This window comes from Pristiophorus japonicus, unplaced genomic scaffold (assembly GCF_044704955.1).
Source record: "Pristiophorus japonicus isolate sPriJap1 unplaced genomic scaffold, sPriJap1.hap1 HAP1_SCAFFOLD_423, whole genome shotgun sequence".
NCBI classification, from domain to species: Eukaryota; Metazoa; Chordata; class Chondrichthyes; family Pristiophoridae; genus Pristiophorus; species Pristiophorus japonicus.
The window spans coordinates 4,848-15,501 of NW_027254124.1; positions in this window are offsets into that span (position 1 = coordinate 4,848).

The window sequence follows — 10,654 nt, forward strand, 5'->3', positions numbered from 1 at the left end:
TACCTGCCCTGGGAGTGTTTGATGGGACAGTGTAGAGGGATCTTTACTCTGTATCTAACCCCGTGCTGTACCTACCCCTGGGAGTGTTTGATGGGACAGTGTAGAGGAAGCTTTACTCTGTATCTAACCCCCTGTACCTGCCCTGGGAGTGTTTGATGGGATAGTGTAGAGGGAGCTTTACTCTGTATCTAACCCCCTGTACCTGCCCTGGGAGTGTTTGATGGGACAGTGTAGAGGGAGCTTTACTCTGTATCTAACCCCCTGTATCTGCCCTGGGTGTGTTTGGTGGGACAGTATGGATGGAGGTTCCTCTGTTTGATGGACGTGACTATCTTTCCCTTTAGAGGGCGACCTGCCCCCATTCCGGCTGGTCGACGGAGAGGGTCAGTGTGATGGGAAGATGGAGGTTTTCCACAGGAGTTCCTGGATGCCCGTGTGTCAGAGCCAGTGGAGACAGACCGAGACGAACCTTGTGTGCACGCAGCTGGAGTGCGACGGGTCTGTGAAGGCTTGGAACAGAGCTGGAACCATCGGCAAAAACAGGACCGGCACGACTGATTGCGTGCAGTGTCGGAGTCTAGACTATATATCATTGATTGATCAGAAACCTCTCTGGAAATGTGAGGAGCAGAAGAGGGCCTTCGAGCAACTGAACATCACCTGCCCAGGTAGGGTGCTTGAGAATTTCTAACGTTACAAATTGTGGCCTGCTGTGCTTTCCCCCCCCCCAAACCTCGGTATCCATCGCTCCACCATTGGTGGCCATGACTTCAGCTGCCGAGACCCCCAAGCTCTGTAACTCCCTAATGCAACCTCCCAGCCTCTCTGTCCTCCGTCAAACCTTCCTCTCTGTCCAGGCTTTTGGTCTCCTGTCCTAATATCTCCTCAGGTGGCACGGCACCAATTCTTGCTCTGATTTATGCTCCTGTGAGGCATCCTGGGACATCTGACGACGTTAACGGCTCTGCAGAAGTGGGAGTTGCTGCTGTTGTTCACCTCTTCGTGTCGGCCGCGGGCTCAGTGGGTAGCACACTGGCCTCCGAGTCAGAAGGTCATGGGTTCAAGTCCCACTCCAGGGACTCGAGCACCAAAATCTAGGCTTACAATCTGGTTTCGTGCTTAGGGAGCTCCGCACTGTCGGAGGAATAGTACTGAGGGAACGCCGCACTGTCGGAGGGGCAGTACTGAGGGAGCGCCGCACTGTCGGAGGGGCAGTACTGAGGGAGCGCCGCACTGTCGGAGGGGCTGGACTGAGGGAGCTCCGCACTGTCGGAGGGGCAGTACTGAGGGAGCGCTGCACTGTCGGAGGGGCAGTACTGAGGGAGCGCTGCACCGTCGGAGGGGCAGTACTGAGGGAGTGCTGCACTGTCGGAGGAGCAGTACTGAGGGAGTTCTGCTCTGTTGGAGGGGCAGTACTGAGGGAACGCCGCACTGTCGGAGGAACAGTACTGAGGGAACGCCGCACTGTCGGTGGAATAGTACTGAGGGAACGCCGCACTGTCGGTGGAATAGTACTGAGGGAACGCCGCACTGTCGGTGGAATAGTACTGAGGGAACGCCGCACTGTCGGTGGAATAGTACTGAGGGAACGCCGCACTGTCGGAGGAACAGTACTGAGGGAACGCCGCACTGTCGGTGGAATAGTACTGAGGGAACGCCGCACTGTCGGTGGAATAGTACTGAGGGAACGCCGCACTGTCGGAGGAACAGTACTGAGGGAACGCCGCACTGTCGGTGGAATAGTACTGAGGGAACGCCGCACTGTCGGAGGAACAGTACTGAGGGAACGCCGCACTGTCAGTGGAATAGTACTGAGGGAATGCCGCACTGTCGGAGGGGCAGTACTGAGGGAACGCCGCACTGTCGGAGGGGCAGTACTGAGGGAGCGCCGCACTGTGGGAGGGGCAGTACTGAGGGAGCGCTGCACTGTCGGAGGGGCAGTACTGAGGGAGCGCTGCCCTGTCGGAGGGGCAGTACTGAGGGAGCGCTGCACTGTCGGAGGGGCAGTACTGAGGGAGTTCTGCTCTGTCGGAGGAACAGTACTGAGGGAACGCCGCACTGTCGGTGGAATAGTACTGAGGGAACGCCGCACTGTCGGAGGGGCAGTACTGAGGGAGCGCCGCACTGTCGGAGGAACAGTACTGAGGGAACGCCGCACTGTCGGAGGGGCAGTACTGAGGGAGTTCTGCTCTGTTGGAGGGGCAGTACTGAGGGAGCTCCGCACTGTCGGAGGGGCAGTATTGAGGGAGCTCCGCACTGTCGGAGGGGCAGTACAGAGGGAGTGCTGCTCTGTTGGGGGGGCAGTACTGAGGGAGTTGGAGATGCTTTCTTTTGGGCGGAGCTGTCTAAACCGAGAACCCGTCTCTCAGGTGAGTGTAAAAGATCCCACGGCACTATTTCAAAGAAGAGCAGGGGAGGTTATGCCCGGTGTCCTGGCCAATATTTATCCCACAATCAACATGACAAAAGCAGATGATCTGGGTCATTATCACATTGCTGTTTGTGGGAGCTTGCTGTGTGCAAAATGACTGCCGCGTTACAACAGTGACTACACTCCAAAAGTACTTCGTTGGCTGTAAAGCACTTTGAGACGTCCGGTGGTTGTGAAAGGCGCAATATAAATGCAAGTCTTTCTTTCAGGAACTCGCAAGTGTTTTAGCTTACCTGTTTAAGGCAGCTTCAGCAAGACTAGATTGAAGTTGCCCCGGATCTCCAGACTGTGTTGTCTTTTCTAGGGTTAATAGCGTAGGACAGATGTGGCTGTCATATGTGGTCGCTCTTTCTGTGCGGGCTTGATCTTGCTACTGCTGCCATTTAGTTAGCTGCTACCTACTTCTGCGTGCCTTTGATGGCTTATCTCATCATATCTTTGCTGCCAGCAGCCCTGTCTGCACCGGAACCCACTCAGCACTTATCAATCCTTTGTCGTGTTCTATTGTGCTCTGCTCACAGCCTGCCTGCTACATCTGGCTGTCTTTCCGAACTGTGCTTCGATATAACAGTGCCTCGACCCAACGTTCTTTACAGCCAATGAAGTACTTTTGGAGTGCAGTCACTGATGTAATGTGGGAAACGCGGCAGACCAATTGCGCACACAAGCTCCCACAAACAGCAACGTGATAATGACCAGATCATCCGGTTTTTTTTTTGTTATGTTGATTGAGGGATAAATATTGGCCCTAGGACGTTGGGGATAACTCCCCAGCTCTTCTTCGAAATAGTGCCATGGGATCTTTTACATCCACCTGAGAGAGCAGACGGGGCCTCGGTTTAATGTCTCATCTGAAAGACGTCACCTCCGACAGTGCAGCGTTCCCTCAGTACTGCCCCTCCGACAGTGCAGCGTTCCCTCAGTACTGCCCCTCCGACAGTGCAGCGTTCCCTCAGTACTGTCCCTCCGACAGTGCAGCGTTCCCTCAGTACTGCCCCTCCGACAGTGCAGCGCTCCCTCAGTAGTGCCCCTCCGACAGTGCAGCGTTCCCTCAGTACTGCCCCTCCGACAATGCGGCACTCCCTCAGTACTGCCCCTCTGACAGTGCAGCGTTCCCTCAGTACTGCCCCTCCAACAGTGCAGCACTCCCTCAGTACTGCCCCTCCGACAGTGCAGCGCTCCCTCAGTACTGCCCCCCGACAGTGCAGCACTCCCTCAGTACTACCCCTCCGACAGTACACTCCCTCAGTACTGCCCCTCCGACAATGCAGCACTCCCTCAGTACTGTCCCTCCGACAGTGCACTCCCTCAGTACTGCCCCTCCGATAGTGCAGCATTCCCTCAGTACTGCCCCTCCGACAATGCAGCACTCCCTCAGTACTGCCCCTTCGACAATGCAGCACTCCCTCAGTACTGTCCCTCCGACAGTGCAGCACTCCCTCAGTACTGCCCCTCCGATAGTGCACTCCCTCAGTACTGTCCCTCCGACAGTGCACTCCCTCAGTACTGCCCCTCCGATAGTGCACTCCCTCAGTACTGCCCCTCCGACAGTGCAGCACTCCCTCAGTACTGCCCCTCCGACAGTGCACTCCCTCAGTACTGCCCCTCCGACAGTGCACTCTCTCAGTACTGCCCCTACGACAGTGCACTCCCTCAGTACTGCCCCTCCGACAGTGCACTCCCTCAGTACTGCCCCTCCGACAGTGCATTCCCTCAGTACTGCCCCTCCGACAGTGCAGCGCTCCCTCAGTACTGCCCCTCCGACAGTGCAGCGCTCCCTCAGTACTGCCCCTCCGACAGTGCAGCGCTCCCTCAGTACTGCCCCTCCGACAGTGCAGCGCTCCCTCAGTACTGCCCCTCCGACAGTGCAGCACTCCCTCAGTACTGCACTGGGAATGTCAGCCTAGATTATGTGCTCAAGTCCCTGGAGTGGGACTTGAACCCACGCCCTTCTGACTCAGAGGCGAGTGTGCTACCCACTGAGCCACGGCTGACACGGTAGGACACTATGCGCCGACTGACTTACCCCCTCCTCGAGCTGCTTGATTAAGTTTGATTACTTCTCCACAGTTCCGCGACCCACTGAGAAACCGAAGGTGACGGGGGCGTCCTCGGGGGCTGTGATCGCCTGCGTCGTTCTGGTCCTCCTCCTGGTCCTGCTCCTTGTACTGGCCTATGGCTGGAAGCTCTACCAGCGCAACGGGAAGCAAGGTGAGTGCGCGGGATGGTGCGCGTACACACATATAAGAAACATACGTACACACACACGCACACGTGCGTGGGCCCGATTGTCCGCATACACAGGACATAAGGCACAGTAACAGGCCACTAGGCCCAACCAGTCCATGCTGGCATTTATGCTCCACTCGAGTCTCCTCCTATCTTTCCTCATCTAACTCTATCAGTGTAACCCTCTGGACCCGAAATGTCCCCTTTCCTTAACACCGCAAATCGGCGGCCACACTGCGCAGTTTAATGGCCCCCGCTCCGATCTTTACTGTAATGGCCGCCAATATCAAAATGCCACTCCTATGGTATCCCAGCGGTGACCTGCTCCCCCTGCTCTCTCAGTACTGCCCCTCCGACAGTGCAGCGCTCCCTCAGTACTGCCCCTCCGACAGTGCAGCGCTCCCTCAGTACTGCCCCTCCGACAGTGCAGCACTCCTTCAGTACTGCCCCTCCGACAGTGCAGCACTCCCTCAGTACTACCCCTCCAACAGTACAGCACTCCCTCAGTACTGCCCCTCCTACAGTGCAGCACTCCCTCAGTACTGCCCCTCCGACAGTGCAGCGCTCCCTCAGTACTGCCCCTCCGATAGTGCAGCACTCCCTCAGTACTGCCCCTCCGACAGTGCAGCACTCCCTCAGTACTGCCCCTCCGACAGTGCAGCACTCCCTCAGTACTGCCCCTCCGACAGTGCAGCACTCCCTCAGTACTGCCTTTCCGACAGTGCAGCACTCCCTCAGTACTGCCCCTCCGACAGTGCAGCACTCCCTCAGTACTGCCCCTCCGACAGTGCAGCACTCCCTCAGTACTGCCCCTCCGACAGTGCAGCACTCCCTCAGCACTGCCCCTCCGACAGTGCAGCACTCCCTCAGTACTGCCCCTCCGACAGTGCGGCGTTCCCTCAGTATTGCATCTCCGGAAGAAAATCCTCCGCCCGCTGGGCGTTGCCAAAACCTGCTGTTCTCAGACGGCCCAGTGAGGCTGCGGCCTTCCGCAACGGTGGAGCGGCTCCCGTTAAAGGGGAGGGCGCACGGCCGCTCCGCCATGTTTTTTCTTTGTGGGCCCGTCCCGTCGGGCCGACGATTGTGCCCCCGTGTTGGGCCGGGCGGCCTGTCAGCCCCCTCACTGACCCTCCCTGGTGGGCCCCGTGGACCAATCTTTCATCATCGCGCAGGCTCTCCCCTTTCAGTGAAGGGGTGGGCCGTGGTGATGCAGCGCTGTGATGATGTCATCGCGGTGGTCACGACACTTCTCCCAACTTCCGCCTCCATTCAGAGAGAATTCCGGTCCGCCTGACAAAAATAACAAAGAGCGTAATTTCGCTCAAGAGGCTACCTCAGCCACCGCGGCAGGAGAAACACTCGAAACGCATGGCGTGCACTCGGTTTCGGGCGGGGGGGGGGGCGATTTTGGGGCCTCTGTTCGCCTCTCCCTCATATGTTTATCTAACCGCCCCTGAAATGAATCTGTAGTAATTGACGCAGCTATTGCCTAGACAGCGAGTTCCACATTCTCACCACTCACTGCAACATGGGAACAGGAGGAGGCCCATTGAGACCCTCGAGCCTTATGCACAGGAACAGGAGGAGGCCCATTGAGGCCCTCGAGCCTGTTACACAGGAACAGAAGGAGACCCATTCAGCCCCTCGAGCCTGTTACACAGGAACAGAAGGAGACCCATTCAGCCCCTCAAGCCTGTTACACAGGAACAGGAGGAGGCCCATTCAGCCCCTCGAGCCTGTTACACAGGAACAGGAGGAGACCCATTCAGACCCTCAAGCCTGTTACACAGGAACAGAAGGAGACCCATTCAGCCCCTCAAGCCTGTTACACAGGAACAGGAGGAGACCCATTCAGACCCTCAAGCCTGTTACACAGGAACAGGAGGAGACCCATTCAGACCCTCAAGCCTGTTACACAGGAATAGGAGGAGGCCATTCAGACCCTCAAGCCTATTACACAGGAATAGGAGGAGGCCATTCAGACCCTCGAGCCTGTTACACAGGAACAGGAGGAGGCCATTCAGTCCCTCGAGCCTGTTACACAGGAACAGGAGGCCCATTCAGCCCCTCGAGCCTTATCTGTGACCTAACTCTATTTTTCCCATCTTTGGCTCATAAACCTCAATACCTTAGGTTAATAGAAAGCTATCGATCTCCAATTTAAAATTTACAACTGACCCAGTATCAATTTGGCATTTGCGGAAGAGACTTCCAAACTTCAAGCACCCTTTGTGTGTAGAAGTGTTTCCTAACATCACTCCTGAAAGGTCTGGGTCTAATTTTTACAACATGCCTCCTGGTCCTAGACTCCCCAACCAGCGGAAGTAGTCTCTCTATCAACCCTATCAGTTCCCCTAAATATCTTGAAATCATCGATCAGAACCGCCCTCAATCTTCTAAACTCCAGGGAATACAACCTTAATTTGTTTATTAATACCTCGCTTTCAGTGCCGTCTGAGAGATGACACGTGCTGGGTTCAAGGTTCAAGCAGCTTTTCTGACGAGCATGGATTGTAAATTGGGTACGAGATCAATGGAGAGGGTGTCGCCACAGGAAAGCCATTCGAATGTCTCGATTTGCTCACCTGTGTGTTGTAGTAATAAAATTAATGGCAAGAGTTGATTGTGGCTGTAAACCAATTGCGGGACGTTGAGTGGCCGGTTGTTTGGTTCACATTGTCGTTCTGTTAGTATGTGTATGTATTTTTGACCTAACATGATTTACTGATAGTATGCATGGAATGCAGGGGCCGAAATTGTCCCCCTCTTTAAGGTCGATCATCACCTGTAGGAGGCGGTAATGAGGCGGTAAGGCCTCTCCGGCCGGGGGCAGGCGGATGGTCCGACCTTGCGGGATTTCTCCCGGGACGGGAGCGGAGGGAACGGGTTCCCGCCCCGCCCTGTGTTCCCGCCCCGTCGGGCACGGGCTGACCCCTTTCCGCCCCGCGTGGGAAATTGCCCCGTGGGAGTGGCGTCGCCGTCGCTCGTTGCCCCCGGCAGCTTTCCCAGTGGCTGGGTGGCGTGTCCGCTCCGTCGCGGTCGCCATTTTATTTTCATTGTCGGCCCAACAATGGCGGGCCACCAACAGTCAGCCCAGGATTCCCCCTCTTGGGTGCCGCGAAAGTGGTCTGCAGAGCTCACAGAGGCCATCCCCTTCAATTGAAGGGGAGGGGCGTTGCTACGCATCAGCGCGACACGGCAATGATGACACAGCCCGCCTTCCGACCCACTCCCGCCCCTCAGCCGCCCCAAACGCCACACGGACAAATTAAAATCCCAGAAGAGGCCAATTTCCCTCCGTTCTTCCCCCGCCGCCCTCAAGCATTCGGGCGAAGAATATTCATCTAATTCGAATTGTCCGCCCCGTTTGGGACGGTGGGCAATTTCGGCCCCGGCGAGTTCAAAGAGCTGAACTTGAACAAGAGATGTGAGTGAACATAAGAACATAAGAACATAAGAATTAGGAACAGGAGTAGGCCATCGAGCCCCTCGAGCCTGCTCCGCCATTCAACAATATCACGGCTGATCTGGCCGTGGACTCAGCTCCACTTACCCGCCCGCTCCCCGTAACCCTTAATTCCCTTATTGGTTAAAAATCTATCGATCTGTGACTTGAACACATTCAATGAGCTAGCCTCAACTGCTTCCTTGGGCAGAGAATTCCACAGATTCACAACCCTCTGGGAGAAGAAATTCCTTCTCAACTCGGTTTTAAATTGGCTCCCCCGTATTTTGAGGCTGTGCCCCCTAGTTCTAGTCTCCCCGACCAGTGGAAACAAACTCTCTGCCTCGATCTTGTCTATCCCTTTCATTATTTTAAATGTTTCTGTAAGATCACCCCTCATCCTTCTGAACTCCAAAGTGTAAAGACCCAGTCTACTCAATACTTATTAGCGGAGTGAACACTTATTAGCAGAGACACTGGAAAACGGAATGTGCGTGTCCCACAAACAGGCAGCATTCTGAGATTCTGAGGGGGCTCGACAAGGTGGATGCAGAGAGGATGTTTCCCCACGTGGGGGAATCGAGAACTAGAGGGAATCGTTTCAGAATAAGGGGTCGCCCATTTAAAACGGAGATGAGGAGGAATGTCTTCTCATAGAATCACACAATCAGAGAAGTTTCCAGCACGGAAGGAGGCCATTTCGGCCCATCGTGTCCGTGCTGGCCGACCAAGAGCTACCCAGCCTAATCCCGCTTTCCAGCTCTGGGTCCGTAGCCCTGTAGGTTACAGCACTTCAAGTGCACATCCAAGTACTGTTTAAATGTGGTGAGGGTTTCTGCCTCTACCACCCTTTCAGGCAGTGAGTTCCGCCCCAGACCCCCACCACCCTCTGGGTGAAGACATTTCCCCTCAAATCCCCTCTAAACCTTCCCTCAATTACTTTAAATCTAAGCCCCCTGGTTGTTGACCCCTCCGTCAAGGGAAACAGGCCCTTCCTATCCACTCTATCCAGGCCCCTCATAATTTTATACACCTCAATCAGGTCTCCCCCTCAGCCTCCTCTGTTTCAATGAAAACAAACCCAGCCTATCCAGTCTGTCCTCATTGATAAAATTCTCCAGTCCCGGCAACATCCTCATAAATCTCCTCTGTACCCTCTCTAGTGCAATCACATCCTTCCTGTAATGTGGTGACCAGAACTGTACGCAGTACTCCAGCTGTGGTCTAACCAGTGTTTTATACAGTTCAAGCATAACCTCCCTGCTCTTGTATTCCATGCCTCAACTAATAAAGGCAAGTATCCCGTATGCCTTCTTAACCACCTTATCTACCTGGCCTGCTACCTTCAGGGATCTGTGGACCTGCACTCCAAGGTCCCTTTGTTCCTCTACACTTCTCAGTGTCCTACCATTTAATGTGTATTCCCTTGCCTTGTTAGACCTCCCCAAATACATTACCTCACACTTCTCTGGATTGAATTCCATTTGCCACTGTTCTGCTTATCTGACCAGTACATTGATATCTTCCTGCAGTCGACAGCTTTCTTCTTCATTATCAACCACACGGCCGATTTTAGTATCATCTGAAAACTTCTTAATCATACCCCCTACATTCAAGTCTAGATCATTGATATATACCACAAAAAGCAAGGGACCCAGCACTGAGCCCTGTGGAACCCCACTGAAAACAGCCTTCCTGTCACAAAAACACCCATCAATCTTCTCTCAGAGGGTTGTAAATCTGTGGAATTCTCTGCCCCAGAGAGCTGTGGAGGCTGGGTCATTGAATATATTTAAGGTGGAGATAGACAGATTTTTGAGCGATAAGGGAGTGAAGGGTTATGGGGAGCGGGCGGGGAAGTGGAGCTGAGTCCATGATCAGATCAGCCATGATCTTATTGAATGGCAGAGCAGGCTCGAGGGGCCGTATGGCCCACTCCTGCTCCTATTTATTATGGTCTTATGCACTTGGTTTGTGAAGTGTATGTCTCAGTAACTTCCATTGTGGTTTTTGTGTAGTTATGCAGTTTAACGAAAGACCTGATCCTGCCATTTCTACAACTGAGTGTGTATGTGTGTGTAATCCGATGTTGAAAGCAATGAAATGAAAAAGAACAAGACAACAGGCCAACAACACAGACAGGCATATACATACATACACACTCAGGCACATACATACATACATACACACTCAGGCACATACATACATACACACTCAGGCACATACATACATGCACACACAGGCACATACATACATGCACACACAAGCACATACATACATGCACACACAGACACATACACGCACAGGCACATACATGCACACACACATACATACATGCACACTGAGGCACATACATACATACACACTCAGGCACATACATGCACACACAGGCACATACACATACAGGCACACACATACACGCACAGGCACATACATGCACGCACAGGCACATACATACATGCACATGCAGAGACATACATACATGCACACACAGGCAAATATATACATGCACACACATACATACACATAGATATATGCATGCACAGGCA